Below are 14,776 nucleotides of genomic sequence, written 5' to 3'. Positions count from 1 at the left end.
ATTACTTACTGGGTGGGTATATACGTGAGGGCGCATACAAAAAGGACCATATGACCAAAAAAACATTTTTTCTTTGAAATTGACTTTTTTTTCCTGGTTGTATGGTCCCTTTTCGTATAATCATTATTGTAAAAAAAATGAGCGAAATCGAAAGGCATGACTTTCAAAATCGCCTCTTTTTGGTCGAGTTGACATGGAATGAACCATAAGTCTACTTTTTTTTTGATACTTGAGAATTTTTAGATGAGCTAAATGGAGATTTTGTGATTTTTGTCCCCTAATACCGAATTAGTTCTTCGCTATCTGACGTCTGACTAATTGACTATGCCCAACATATGGCTCATTTATCACCCCCCTGGAGGAAATCCTATTTGATGATAATTTCTAAAAATCTTTTAGAATTATAATAAATGCGTAGTACAGGAATTTAAAGCCCTAATAAAATTTTTTTCATTAACAAAAATCTAAACGCTTAATTTTATTGTCTTACCAAATCAAAAAAGTGAAATGGGCTCAAGAAGTTGATATGTATTATCCTCTCAAAAGCATATTGATGACAGTATTCAAGTAAGAACTCATTCCTTCGGTGGCTTTGGTCAATTAATTTTGAGTTGTGGGCATAATGATTGGCCAATCCGTAGCTGTAGAAAAAATTTGGAAGCTCAAAACTGCACTCATTGAATTCTTCAAGTTGTAATTAGAATACGTACCTATGGAAAATACATATTAAAAACCAGATAGTTACCTGTACTTACTGGCAATTCAGTTCAGAATCTAAAATTTTTTAACAGAAATTTAATTTACCTAATGCAGAAGTAGTTTCAAAAAATTATCTTGTTTATTTTTTCAAAATCTCATATTAAAATTTGCATAAAATTAAAAAAAAAAAAAAAAAAAAAAAAAAAATGAAAAACCAAGTGTACCTACTTACTTAAAATGTAAAACAACAATAAATATTTCGAGTTTTTAGTAACATAAGGTAAATTTTGATTAAAATTAACCTAGGGATTGTTCCATAATATAGAAGATGAAGATGAAAAAAATTTATTATGGTAGCAGGTAGTAGTTTATTAGACATTTTAAAAGGACGACTGTGCAGTGCACAGCACCACAGCGATTAGGCGTTTCTATTTCCTCAATGCATCGCCTGATTATAACATCCTGCCTCGAACCTTTTCCCTCTACTTCTTTTTATTTATTATTTAATCCAAGTCATAATCAGACGGTTGCTGGTTGGTAATAAAAATATAGAATTCATCTTTTTATAAGTAAGGTATCCTTCTGCTTAAATATAACTACGCACAAAACTTATATCTACGTAGCTGGTATAGCAATAAGTATAAAAGAACTGTGTGGTGAAAAGGTCTGGAAAGAAGAGTAGAAACAACATGATATCTGAAAGGAACGATTATTAACTAAACAAAAAAAAAAGAAAGAAAAACCCATTAAACTGACATTTATATATATAGGTAAGATAGGTAGAACAACCGCAACCAGAAAACCTCATTTGTTAGTACATAGGAGACCAGAAGAAAAGTATTAGGAAAAAATGAAGACTATACCATGTGCCTCAGAATACTCGTTGTATTTATAGATAGATAGGTAAGGTATAAAATACCTCGTCGTTAAATGCAGCTGATGATTGTGAGTAAGTAATTCTTGTGAGTATATTAATGTGAATTGTGAAATGGGTTATTTTTCCGAACAACTGCAAGAATAAGGGAAAGAAGGAACAAGGTTGTAGAAAAACACTCTGTGAGAACGCCATTAGATACTGTAATGTGCTCCGGAAAGGTCAAGTCACTGTAGATATAGACACAGTAAGGAAGATCGAGATGGTGGAATTGCTGAATACCACTGTTTCCTACAGCGAAGATGAACCAAACACCAATCTATTCTGGATGTTTAAATTGAACAATATTTTTGTGTATATTTACTCACGAAAAATATGAGGCGAGAGAAGGCGGTGTTGGTGGCGGTAACGAATATTCAGAACAAATGTATAGGTATGGTATAAGTTATGAAATATATATTACAGCTTAGGGCGAGTAGTACGTATAAGAAGGAACTATAAGAAGTATAGCCTGAACCATAGGATGATACTATGGATAGCCAGCGATAAACTTGTAAAAATGCCGTCGTACCAAGGTTGTTATAGCTGAGATGTATTAGGTTGTAGAATATACACGAGGATACGAGAGCGCCGAAGAGGATTTCTTTTTTATCGCTGAAAAATTGCCGTTTTCGTTGGAAACGCATAAAGCCATTTGTCGGCATTAAGCGTGTAAATTGTTTTCGGGTTTTAGAAGCATAGCCATTGGTATCTCGTTCTTCTTTTTACTTTTTGGTCTCTGTCTGGTTTATGTTTTCTGTACACCACACGAGGTTTTCTTTCCATCTTGCTTATAAAGATTGAGACCAGGTTTATCATTATTTTTTTTTTCGGGACTGATGGCCGTTACGTTGTTTGGCCACAACTAAACACGAACATGGAACATGGAACAATCTACACGAACGTCGTCAATTTCTCATTATTGCTCGCCACTCCTTTTATAACTTTACGGCTGCGTTGGCTAACGATGTTTTAATTACCGAAATACCTATACTACGCGTAGATGTGCTACGATGATGAAACCACCTCCTCTTCTTCCATTCCATATTCCATTTCACCAAATACGATGCCCGATGCGTCTGGGTTATTTTCTCGATGCTCTTGGTCGCCGCGAACCGAGAAAACCAGTTTTTCTCTTCACGTGTGTATATTACCATAGGATTGGATAAATGCTAGGTGTATACAGACTCAAGAGATACACTGTAGATTGCGAGCGAGCGCGCGCTTACGTAGGATTTTCATCATTTTAGATTTAGAGAGACTGGTGTGTAGGAAGGAGAGGAGCGAAGGGAGATGCCATGAGCTGCCGATGATATTCAGGCCGCCTGCGCCTGTCGCACACTGTAATGATAATTCCATTATAATGCTATCAAGGTGTCTAGTAAAGACTATATATATCCGTACGTAAAAGCGAGCTTGATAATTACATTTAAGACCGCCTTGGTCATCAGCGTAGCGGGAAGCTGCATTCGATGCAATGGACGAAGAGATGGATTCAATCTTTTAATAAATTGCTTTCTTTATATAGCGCACTTTTAACCGTACATATATACGTAGACCTACGTGATTTTAATCGGCAGCTTATTCGACTTCGATTGTTGGAATGCGTAAGTATACATTTGTGCTGGTGTGTTGAACCAAAGGTAGGTATTGAGATGGGACTGGTCATGGTGTTATTGGACTCCACAACTCAACTCAGCACGTGGTGCTTTGATTGGATATCCATGTTGTATTATTGCTGCTAGATGAGTGGTTCGTAAAAATGTACGAGAGATTGGTTGTATCTAACTAATAGGTACCTATTGATTAATTTCCCCTTACTTTTATACTTAGGTCCTTCTAAACACATATGTGGAAAACCGTGGAAATTCAGCAAGAATTGTAGCACAAAAAAGGAAAGTCAGCGAAAAATTCCTTCGAAGTACTCTAACCAAATGGAACCTATAGATTAAGATATGTACCTACGCAATTCGGGACAATGGTGACCTTTTTTTTTTTGCCAAGGTGACCTGTTTGTAGCGAAAAAATTGCTCTTTAAAGTAACTAAAACCACATTCAATATTGTATTATTCTAAGAAATGATAAAATTGTCCAAAATTTGTAATTTATTTCATATTTTGACCAAAGTTGCACGCTGCAACTTGTCTGCCACCCCCGCAAGAGGTCATTAACCTTTGTCAATCTACGTTTTTCGGCTATATCGCCGAAATTAAGGGTCGGAGATATGTGATTAAAATAAAATTTGATCTAGAAGGATGAAATTTGGGATATATGCTATTTTCAACCTGCCAAATCGATTAGAAACTGTTTCATACCATTTTGAGTAGTTCTTGGAGCCTTCAGCAGATTTTTGAAACTTGAAAATTCCACAAAATTTCATCAAATGCAGTTGGATGAAAGCTAAAATTTATTCCGTAAACTAATTTCAACACGCTAGGGAGTCGACTGCTAGTAGATTTTAAGTCTTTTGGAGCCTCCAGTGTCTTTTTGGAAATTACTGGAGCCTCTAGCAGACATTTCAATGCTCGAAATTTCCGTAAAAATTTGCTAAACGGAGTATGGAAATCCAAAATTCACTCTGTACTCCAATTTTAATATGCTATCAAGTCGACTGCAGGTTGGTTCAAGTCATTTGGGAGCCTCCAGCGATTTTTCGAAAATTCTTTGAGCCTCCAACAGATTTTAGGTACCTAAAATTTCATGAAAAGCAGTTCGAAAGCTAAACTTCACTCTGTAAATTAATTTTAATACACTATGAAGTCGACTACCGGTAGATTTCAAGTCGTTTTGGAGCCTCCAGCGACTTTTTGGAAATTACCGGAGCCTCCAGTAGATTTTTCAATGCTCAAAATTTCCATAAAATTTTACCAAACAGGAGACCCCATTTTTAACATTATTCTGAGGTGAATCGCAGGCAGTTTCAATCCGTTTTGGAGTCTCCAGCAGATTTTTAGAAACTTCTGTTTTTCAAAAATAATGTCACAAAATCTATCCGAATCAACTTTCGGCTTTCCAACTTCATTTGATGAAATTTTGTGGGATTTTCATGTTTCAAAAATGTGATGGAGGCTTCAGAATTGCTCAAAATGGTTTGAAATCGTTTCCAATCAATTTGGCAGGTCAAAAATAGCGTATATCCCAAATTTCAGCTTTCTAGGTTAATTTGGTACTTATAATTTTGATTTTTTTCCTCATTTTTGGCCTAAATTTGATTTTTAAAAATTCACCAAAAATCGAAAAATATATTTTAACTGAACTGGTCGTGCTTATAGGAAATTTGACGTAGAATAATTTTACCTAGTTCAATCACTTTTTTCCCTCCGATCACCCTTCATTTCGGCGATATAGCCGAAAAACGTAGATTGACGAAGGTTAATGACCTCTTGCCGGGGTGGCAGACAAGGTCCAGTGTGCAACTTTGGTCCAAATATTTTCGGGTCTACCGTGAATCGAGTTCACGTTTTAAATTGTAGATTTTCATTTTTTAAAAACAATTTTCATAAAATTGACAACTCTGCCCCCTCCTTAGTAAGGGTGAAATCGCCATTTTGGGAAAAGTTGAACTGGTCATGCTGGCAGTAAATTTAGCGTAGAACAATTTTTGTTTGAAAAATTTTCCTCTCAGACCCTTCATGTCGGCGATACAGCCGAAAAACCTGTATCGGCAAAGGTTAATGACCTCTTGCGGGGGTAGCCGGCAAGTTGCGGAGTGCAACTTTTGGTGGGTTGTTTTAGAGACCAACCTGAACAAATAATGTGACATTTAGCTTTCCCCTAATTTTTCCGAGGTTTTACTAAAAATTTTGCTAAAATGACTGATTGACTGTACTGTAACATTTTACAAAAAATAAAATAAAATAAAATAAAATAAAACCTCAGTTGCCAAATTTCCCTAATAAGTATACACAAAATAAAGAAATAAAAAGGCAAACTTTACTCATCAATTTTCAACTTTTATGCTTCAATTCAGAATTTTTAGTTGAAAAATAAAACAAAAATTTTGATGAGGAGTGCTAAAAAATTGATGCAATGATAGAGTACCTATTAAAATTGCACTTCTCCTACATTTGATTTTGGAAGCGCAAAATTTTTCACCTTATTCCCACAAAAAAGTATAATACTTATTAGGTAAGTATGCAATTATTTCTTTCTTTTTTTCCATTTTTAAAAATTAAAATACCTGACAAAAAAGTACCCATAAAAACACATTTTTTTTGAAAAAAAATTGAGAGAAAAATCACAATACTAATCGTTGATTTTAAAATTTTGACAAGTACTTACGTATAAAAAAGTAACTTTTATAAAAAAAAAAGTAGAAAAACCGCTCAAAATCACCTCACTTTTTCTACTTTCTGGTAAAAATTTCATCAATTTTTTCAATTTTTTTTTTCAATTTTCAAATTTTTCATGTTTTGTTTCACTCCACCTACTTTTTATTTCTCACAAATAAAAAAATTGTCTACGATAGGTATGAATCCCATCACGTGGTTTTTTGATTTCTGTTCAATGGAAAATTTGAATAAATGTTCTTCTGCTTGTTGTATGTCATTAAAAAATCTCTTTTGTTGGTGCTTCTGGCTCTTTTTGGCTTGATATGGTTCTTTGAAAACCAGATTCATGAAGTGATCCAACTGGATTTAGACTTTGCTTTTAAGTTGTAAATATTTTTTCCTTGGAGCAGATTTTTGGTAATTTTTTTTTTTACTTTATTATTTCTTACTAAATTCCTGTAGCATGGGAGTCTTTTTTTTTTTTTTTTTTTTTTTTGTTGAAAAACAATGTTAAAATACCTACAGACGAGATAAGTACCTAGGTATTCTATCTAAAAAAATTTTACAATTTTTTTTTTTTTTTTTTTTTTTTTTCAAATCATTTATTATATTATCTGGCTCGCGCCAATACATATAAGTTTTCAACGAATTACTTAATCACAGAAAAATTTTTATAAATAACTTCACATGTCCAAAATATCAAAATATGTTGCCTTTTAAGGCGACGGGTGTTCTCTGCAACATCGAGCAGGACAATGGCCTCTATGTTGGGGTGGTTATGCAGCCGTCTGGAATATGCCTCGGATTTCCTTTCTATGACTCTGTCCACAGGGTCCAGGCGAAGGTCTCTATGAAGATCCTCATTTGCAATGTACCATGGGGCACTTGTAATTTCTCTCATAATTCTGTTCTGGAATCTTTCAATGACTAGTCTGTTGGACTTCTTTGTAGTACCCCAGATTTCGCATCCATAAGTCCACATAGGTAGGAACGTAGATGTGTAGATGAGTTTCTTATTGGCCAGGCTCACTAGGGAGCGCCTGCCAATGAGCCACTGGAAGTTCTTTAGAAGTAGGTTTAGTTGGGTTCGCTTTTTTCGAACATGTTCCTGCCAGTTTAGCTTGGAGTCAAGATGTAGTCCTAGGTACCTCGCACTAGAGGAGAGAGGAACTGGGTTTCCTTCAATGGTTGTGGGGCAGTAGCTATGCTTCCGCAGAGCAAAATCCACTCTAACAGACTTGACTTCGTTCAGCTTAATTTTCCAATTTCGAGCCCATTCAGCAATGCCATCCACCTTGGCCTAGAGTTTGGCAACAGCCAAGTTGTAATCTTTGTCCGTTTCAACCACACAGGAGTCATCAGCAAATATCATTATTTATCTATCTATATCATGATAAGTTGTCAATGAATGATTCATTTTTGTAAATTTGGTCAAAATCCTACGCATGTTTTTTTAAATCCATATGTTCCTATATAATTAAGTTAATTATGTATTTTTTCTAGACAATACAAATACATATGTATTATCTGAGAGACAATGTTTTTTTTTAAAATTTTATTGAACGTTTGTTGCTAATAAAATTTATTATTACTGACACGATTTTCAAATTTTTTCAAGTAAGTAGGTGTAACTAAGTATTTCTCAAGTTGCACTTATACCTACAAAATCGTAAAAAAAAATTGAAATGCAAAAGCATAGGTACCTATACTTAACTGTAAAATGCTTCCGGTTTTTTCGGATTAAATTTTCAAAATCTATGCAAATTCAAAAGATAAGTTGCCTATGAGGTATGTTTAAAAAAATCGAGTGACGACCCATATCAAACTTCATTTTGGGTATACAATACAATTAAGCTACCTCTCTGACGCCTGAGCAGAAATACGTATCTAGGAACATAGAAAGCACCTCGATTAAAAAACCTTTCTTTAAAATGCTAATAATGGACATTGAACGATCGTAAGAGAGAAAGACTGACATATCAAAGGTTGAATTCCAAATAAAAAACATCTACGCGAAAAAACCCCTCTTTTTGTGCTTCGCTTATACTCGTAGCTTCGAGAATTCGCAGTCGTAGTATAAATAGGTAGGTAAGTGAAACAATTAAAATATTCTCAACACTTGGAAAACGTGACACTAATTTCACTAATGAATGAAATTCTCTCGTCCCTGTTCCTGCTCGCGAATGTACGAGTAATTTTATAAAATATTTAAACTCGGCGTAACGTTACGGGTTTATGTAACAGATATCTTCGGGAACACAGAAAGAACGGGCATGGGGAAACTCGTCAACGCAAAAAGGGGTGCACATTTTCGAGTCATTCTAAATGAGAGATAACCTTCCCCTTTTGGGTTGTTTATTTATTTGAAAATTAATTTTCTCCAGTCACTCGACACGACTTTAATTGAATATAATTGCGCGTCCGACGAGTCCTGCTCCTCGTCCTGGTGATGCTGGATGCTGGATGAGTGGATGTTCTGGTACCTACTATACAATATGTTAAACAGTAAGCTGCAAGCTTCGTTGAAGTCGTTAAAGTTTGGGCGATATGATTCTCTTTTCTTTGGGTATATTAGGCCAAGCCACCTGGTCGCTTACTTGTTTTTTTTTCAGTAATTTTATTATACTTGTCCCCGAAAATCCTAATGTTTGTATCAACTCTATCAATTGCAGCGAAGGCGAAATTATAAAACGTAGTAAAAAATTGAGTAGTGATTAATAAACAAATAAATAATAATAATACTCATCATACCTATACTTTATAAAACCTCATTAAAAAATCTGTAATTCCAGATTCCCGTTTTATTTCTGCTCCTTTCCTGCTGGCTTCTCGAATCCATTCTATCAGTCTATGGCTAAAGTGAGTAGAAACTGGTTTGGCACGTCGACAATGAATGAATTAATCGTATCATTAAATTGACTTGTTGATGTTTGAATTTTTATTTGGCGCATTAATCGAGTCTTCTGTTCTATTCGGAAGAACACGGTAATAATTTTTTCTTCTTCGTAGGTAATTCGTAATCTGAAGATTTTCCTGCATATTTATGACGGACGTCGTAAAATTTTTTTCCATAAAAGATCTAAAATAACCCGTCGACGCGTTTCAAGTTTTCATTATAAGCATTCATCTACTTAAATTCTTCTATGATGCGATTAGGATATTTTTATGGGCTTTCTTCTTTTTAATGCGTTTTAATTTCAGCAACACGACCAGAAAGACAAATCATTTTGCTATTAATATTTTTATTATTTTGTAAATCTCGGGTGTAAGATTTCACTTTATTTGCGTAACGGTACCTACAGCTTATATAGGAATTTTCCCGCCAACACGAATGATTTGCTCGGAAGCGTGATGAAACATGTGTATAGCTGGTAATCTGACAATATTAGTTTGCACCCTTAGCTAGTGAAATTATCTCAAGTGTAAGGGTATAGTTCACTCAACTGATCAATTGTTACAACCATCAACCCTTATGTTTCGATCAGTTGAGAAGTATGCGTAGAATGTGGATATACACTCGCTGTGTATATGTGTACTTTATACTTCGTCCCGTCATTCTTTTCTTCAGCCCCATCTTATAACGTTCAATGTGCTGGTTTTCCAAAAAGCGATACCCGTTTACATTTCCATTTATTAACGCTCTAACGCTTTATTTTGCTACGTTTGACGGGGTGCCAGCAGCTCTCTGATAGTCGGTCTTTTCACGACGACGAAAATTTATCGACTCGACGCATTTTCCAAATTGCTAACCATATTTAAACGTTATAACTCGACTGTTTTCTAATCTTTTCTTACAATGTAATCAACTCGAAAGCGAGCCCAAGGAATTCCGTTTCGAATAAATTTACGACTCGCAATCGGCCAATTTTTTCCAACCGTTCGTCGGATTTTTAAAAACATTCTTCGTCCCGCAGACTTTACATTTTTTGATGGATTTGTCACGCGCGCGCGTGCTTTTCCTTTAATTTTTCAAACCGATGAGATGCGATTTCGCAGCACACGCGAATCGCACATAAGAGAGAAGGTTAAACTATAAGTAGGTATGTAAATTGTCTCTACAGATCATGGTTTTATTTTCTGGATGTTACGAGTGAATTTTCTTGGAAAATTCGTCATTTTCAGGGAGAAATTTTGTTTTTAAATTTCATTTTTATGTAAAACTCTGTGATAATTAATGCAAATGGAAAATCTACTCGCAACGCGAGTCAGTTTTAGATGTCCTATAATGTACAATTTGTTTAATTCAAACTGTCAAACAGCTTGAATCTTTTTTTATAGAGCATAAAAAGTCAATAAGAATGGGAAATTGGCCCTCGATACTGGAATTTTAAAATCAAAAATTACAAGTTGGCCCTTGTGATCTAAAACCTTCGTGACAAAATTCCTAAATCACTATATCACTGCTAATCCCTTCAAAAGAGATGAAATTGCCATTTTTCTTAAAAATTTGCGTCTTTGAGAGTTTTCAATCAAATTTTTTCAAATTTGTGATGCTGCAAAACACTAAAAGGATCATCCATAGACATATTTTTAGCAAGTGCTAAGATTTTTAAAAAAAATTCATTTTACATAGCTGGCTGCTGGGGCAACTCTTTGATTTTAAGAGTCGCAGTCGGCGACTCCAAAGTGCGACTCTTTAAATGAAGGAGTCTGAGAGGAGTCCGACTCTTTTAGCTGCGACTCTTTTCGCGACTCTTGCGACTCTTTTCGTGGTTCGATAATTTTATTTAGTTTTAAATCTGTAACATTCCCATAGTGCTACAGTGACTACTGACTTTTTCGATTTTTGGTGAATTTTCAAAAATCAAATTTTGACCAAAGTGTGGGAAAAAATCAAAATGTTACCAAATTAACCTAGAAAGCTGAAATTAGGGATATAGGTACCCTATTTCTGACTTGCCAAATCGACTGAAAACTGTTTCAAACCGTTTTGAGCAGTTCTGGAGCCTCCAGCAGATTTTTAAAACTCGAAATTTCCACAAAATTTCATCAAATGGAGTTGGGAAACCGAAATTCATTCAGTAAACTAATTTCACTTCTCTACGAAGTCGACTGCAGGTGAATTTGGAGTCTTCGGCGATTTTTTGAAAATTACTGGGGCTTCCAGTAGATTTTTGAAATTTGAAATTTCCTCAAAATTTCATCAAATGCAGATGGAAAGCTAAAATTAACTCTGCACTTCAATTTTAACACCCTCTGAAGACGATTTCCGCTGGGTTCAAGTCATTTTGAAGCCTGCAGCTACTTTTTGAAAATTACTGGAGTCTCCACCAGATTTTTGAAACTTGAAATTTTCACAACATTTCATCAAATGGGGTTAGCAAGCTGAAATTTACTCTGCAAACTAATTTCAATTCAATATGAAGTCAACTGCACGTGGTTTCAAGTGGTTTTGAAGCTTCCAGCTACCTACTTTTTGGAAATTTCAATTTTCCTAAAAACGCCATGAAACTTTTCAAAAAGTCACTGGAGGCTCCAGAATGGCTTGAACCCGCCTTAAGTCGTCTTCAGAAGGTGTTAAAATTGGAGTGCAGAGTTAATTATAGCTTTCCATCTCCATTTGATGAAATTTTGGGGAAATTTCAAGTTTCAAAAATCTACTGGAGGCTCCAGTAATTTTCAAAAAATCGCTGGAAACTCCAAATTCACTTGCAGTCGACTTCGTAGAGAATTGAAATTAGTTTGCAGAATGAATTTCGGCTTCCCAACTCCATTTGATAAAATTTTGTGGAAATTTCGAGTTTTAAAAATCTGCTGGAGGCTCCAGAACTACTCAAAACGGTTTGAAACAGTTTTCAATCGATTTGACAGGTCAAAAATACGGTATATCTCAAATTTCAGCTTTCTAGGTCAATTTGGTAAAATTTTGATTTTTTCCCCACACTTTGGTCAAAATTTGATTTTTGAAAATTCACCAAAAATCGAAAAAGTCACTTTAGCACATGAAATTTTGAAAGGTGCAGAATTTTTGACTGCTCTTTAGATTTACCTCAGCAAAATCTGTGATTTCGGCTGACCTGTCAATCAAAATGGCCGCCATTTTGTTAGTAGGGCCACTTTCTTTTTGAGGAAAAGGGCTACAAATGTTCCTTACCTTAGGACAGTTAGGACTTTCCCTTTAAGAAAAACGTTGTCCCGGAGGATGGGCAGGGGGTGCAATTGATCCTTATGCGTCCTCCCCCCCCCCCGTCTATGACTCCTCACTTTCTTGCATCCCTTCTGCTCAAGATGAAATTTTCTTTCTCTAGATTCTCACAAATGCCGAAATGTGTAATGTAAATATCTAAATACTTACTGCCTGGTACACACGATCCAATATTTATGTATAGGTATTTGACAAACTTGATTGGTCAAATAGATTGGATCGTGTGTACCAGGCTTTACAATCATTTTTAAAATTTTAAATTGGGACTGGCTTCATCCTAAAAAGTAGGTAATATGTACAAGCGTTTATTTTTTTGAAACACGTTTCAACTTTTTCTTCAGAAATGTGACTATACTTTCCTATCAAGATAAAAAAGAAACAAAACTATGTACAAATACCTAGGTACTTCGGTATAAGTACTTCCTAATTTAAAATCCAGTCTAATAATTTCGCGGTGATTACATATTGTTGGCTGCACATACCGCTACCATGAAACAAATTTTTAAAATTTTTTATCACGTGTTGAAAATTTTTAATCAAAAAAATGCTGAGAATCAGGGCACATCTACTCACAGCAGTGCTTCTGTTTCTTATAATGTCTTGCACATTTTTATTTTATAAAACTGTGGAAAGTGTTCACCACACACGTGAAATGTTGAACCGACTTGTTATCTATAATCAATCTGTAAGTAAACCAACGGCAACACTATTGTTCTTTTAGTTGCGTTTCATTACTTAATAGGAATTTAATAGGACGTTTTTGAATATTTTTTAGCTTGATGAAGTAAAGTCGAATGTTGACGATATGATTAGAAAAAGCAACCATTCAGAAATCAATATGAAAAAACTATCCAGAGTGCTCACAATTCTTTCTGAATCAGTCAACAAAAGTAAAAATCTGTAAAAGTTGACTGTTTAGTGTTTAGAAAATTATAGACCGAATTTGTAAAACGTGTCGTTTATTGTTAAAAAGTTACTTTATAGCCTACTATTTAGATTAAATGATCCTTAGATTTAGTTGTTCAATCAATTTGCCATTTTGTTTTAGATTATACATATGTACTTAATTATCTAACCAGGTACCTACTGTATAGCACAGATACTTCACGTACAAGGCTATAAATTGATAAATGAGTAGCCAAAGTCGGTTGTAAGAATTTGGAAATTTTTTCAATGTGACTTAATTTTATAGCAATGGCACTTAATATGAATCATTTATTAAAATTTTCAAAAAATTAAATGCCTTTTTACAGCCTATCATTATACTTTCTGTCCCACGAAACATCGCGAAAGTGCTGCATTTGCTCAAACACAGTACCAGCACAGCCGCTGACAATAAAATCACTGAAGAAAAAATGTTCATTTTGATTTAGATACTTTATAATCTGGAATCTGAAATCATACGTAAGTTCAGAAAGTTGAAAATGAATCTAGGTAGGAACTAGGATGAGTAGGATTGGGATGGTGGTATGGACCTGACTTCCTACCACGTCATACTTGATATTTTATTTATTTTATTTAAGTTTTTTTTTTTTGTGAAATGTACCTACAGGAGAATGTCAATCGGTAGTACCTATAATAGGTATATTGTAAAAAAAAAAAAAAAAATAGATGAGTTAAGTATCACAATTAAAGTTGGTAGAACACTTACCATAGGGATCCACCGAGATTTTTTAAAAGAAGTTTGTGATGAAAAAGATAGGTAGCCAAGTAATCCAAAATGATAAGTGACTATTCAGAAGGGAAAATTATTTGATTATCTGGCGAACCAATCAATCGACGCACTTGACCGATTTCATGTAGCACAGTTGAAATTTGGTACTTCAGAAACCACTACATATTTATGAGAACTTACATATTATGAGTGCATTCTAAGAGTGTATGAAGATAAGCACCTACCTACGAGTACCTATTGCAAATAGCTTCACATTTCGAAAAATAATATAAAGATGAAGAAATGTAAAATTTCTCATAGGAATGAACGAATAAATGTACCTACCTATCTCATTGACCAACAATTTTTCCAATCCATTTTTCGTAATACGTGTACAATTGTACAATACTCAACGATTGTGTTGCATAAATGTGATGTCGATCATATTTTATAAATAAATTGAATTGGGTCATGAGGCAATTTTTTTTGTTGACAAAAATCGTTTAAGAACTTATTATAAAATAGATTCCATTTTTTCAATTCCTATATTTTTTGGATAATTTACTAGGTAGTTAGGTAGTAGGTACCTTTTGTCGTAAGTTCTGAATTTTTAGATCACATTTTTTTTAAATTTATTTTTATTTAAAAGTTCAATATACTTTCTTATTTAATAAGTACCTATCAAAATGTCAAAATTTAGTAGGTAATTTTTTCAACTTTTAAAAGGGTGACATGATGTCAAGAATTTTTCGGAATTTTTTCCAAGTTCTCAATGATGCCCTGGATTTTGCTGGTCTTGGATTGAAATTTTAAAAACGTCAGAAATTCTAAGAGATAAAGTGGCCTTTTGTATGAATTACATTTCTTGAAGTTTCAATTTTTCAAAAAGGAATCTCTAATTGAAACGAAACTTGGACAGCCCATTAATGTCCGAGATTCTGGTCAGAAAACGAATTATCAACTGGGGTTTCCTCGTGTCATCCCATCATATGAAAACGTACACATGACTTATCTACATGTTTGGAAGTACCTATACTAAACTACCTAACCAGTAATTTATGAAAATGTTGTATGATGTCAAATATCAAGTCATC

The 14,776-nt window shown here is 34.3% G+C and overlaps 1 long non-coding RNA gene across 1 annotated transcript; it reads right to left on the bottom strand.

The window, feature by feature from the left end:
* Positions 1–12,970: 12,970 nt before the first annotated feature.
* LOC135844429 (uncharacterized) lies at positions 12,971–13,920 on the bottom strand. Its single transcript, XR_010558526.1, has 2 exons — positions 13,680–13,920; positions 12,971–13,420 (listed from the first exon to the last, which is right to left on the bottom strand). It is a non-coding gene; the product is annotated as an uncharacterized LOC135844429 (long non-coding RNA).
* Between the last annotated feature and the right edge of the window lie 856 nt (positions 13,921–14,776).

The sequence above is a fragment of the Planococcus citri genome, chromosome 4 (assembly GCF_950023065.1).
Source record: "Planococcus citri chromosome 4, ihPlaCitr1.1, whole genome shotgun sequence".
Lineage (NCBI taxonomy): Eukaryota > Metazoa > Arthropoda > Insecta > Hemiptera > Pseudococcidae > Planococcus > Planococcus citri.
The sequence above is the reverse complement of the archived record's forward strand: the minus strand, read 5'-3'. Positions and strand labels throughout refer to the sequence as shown.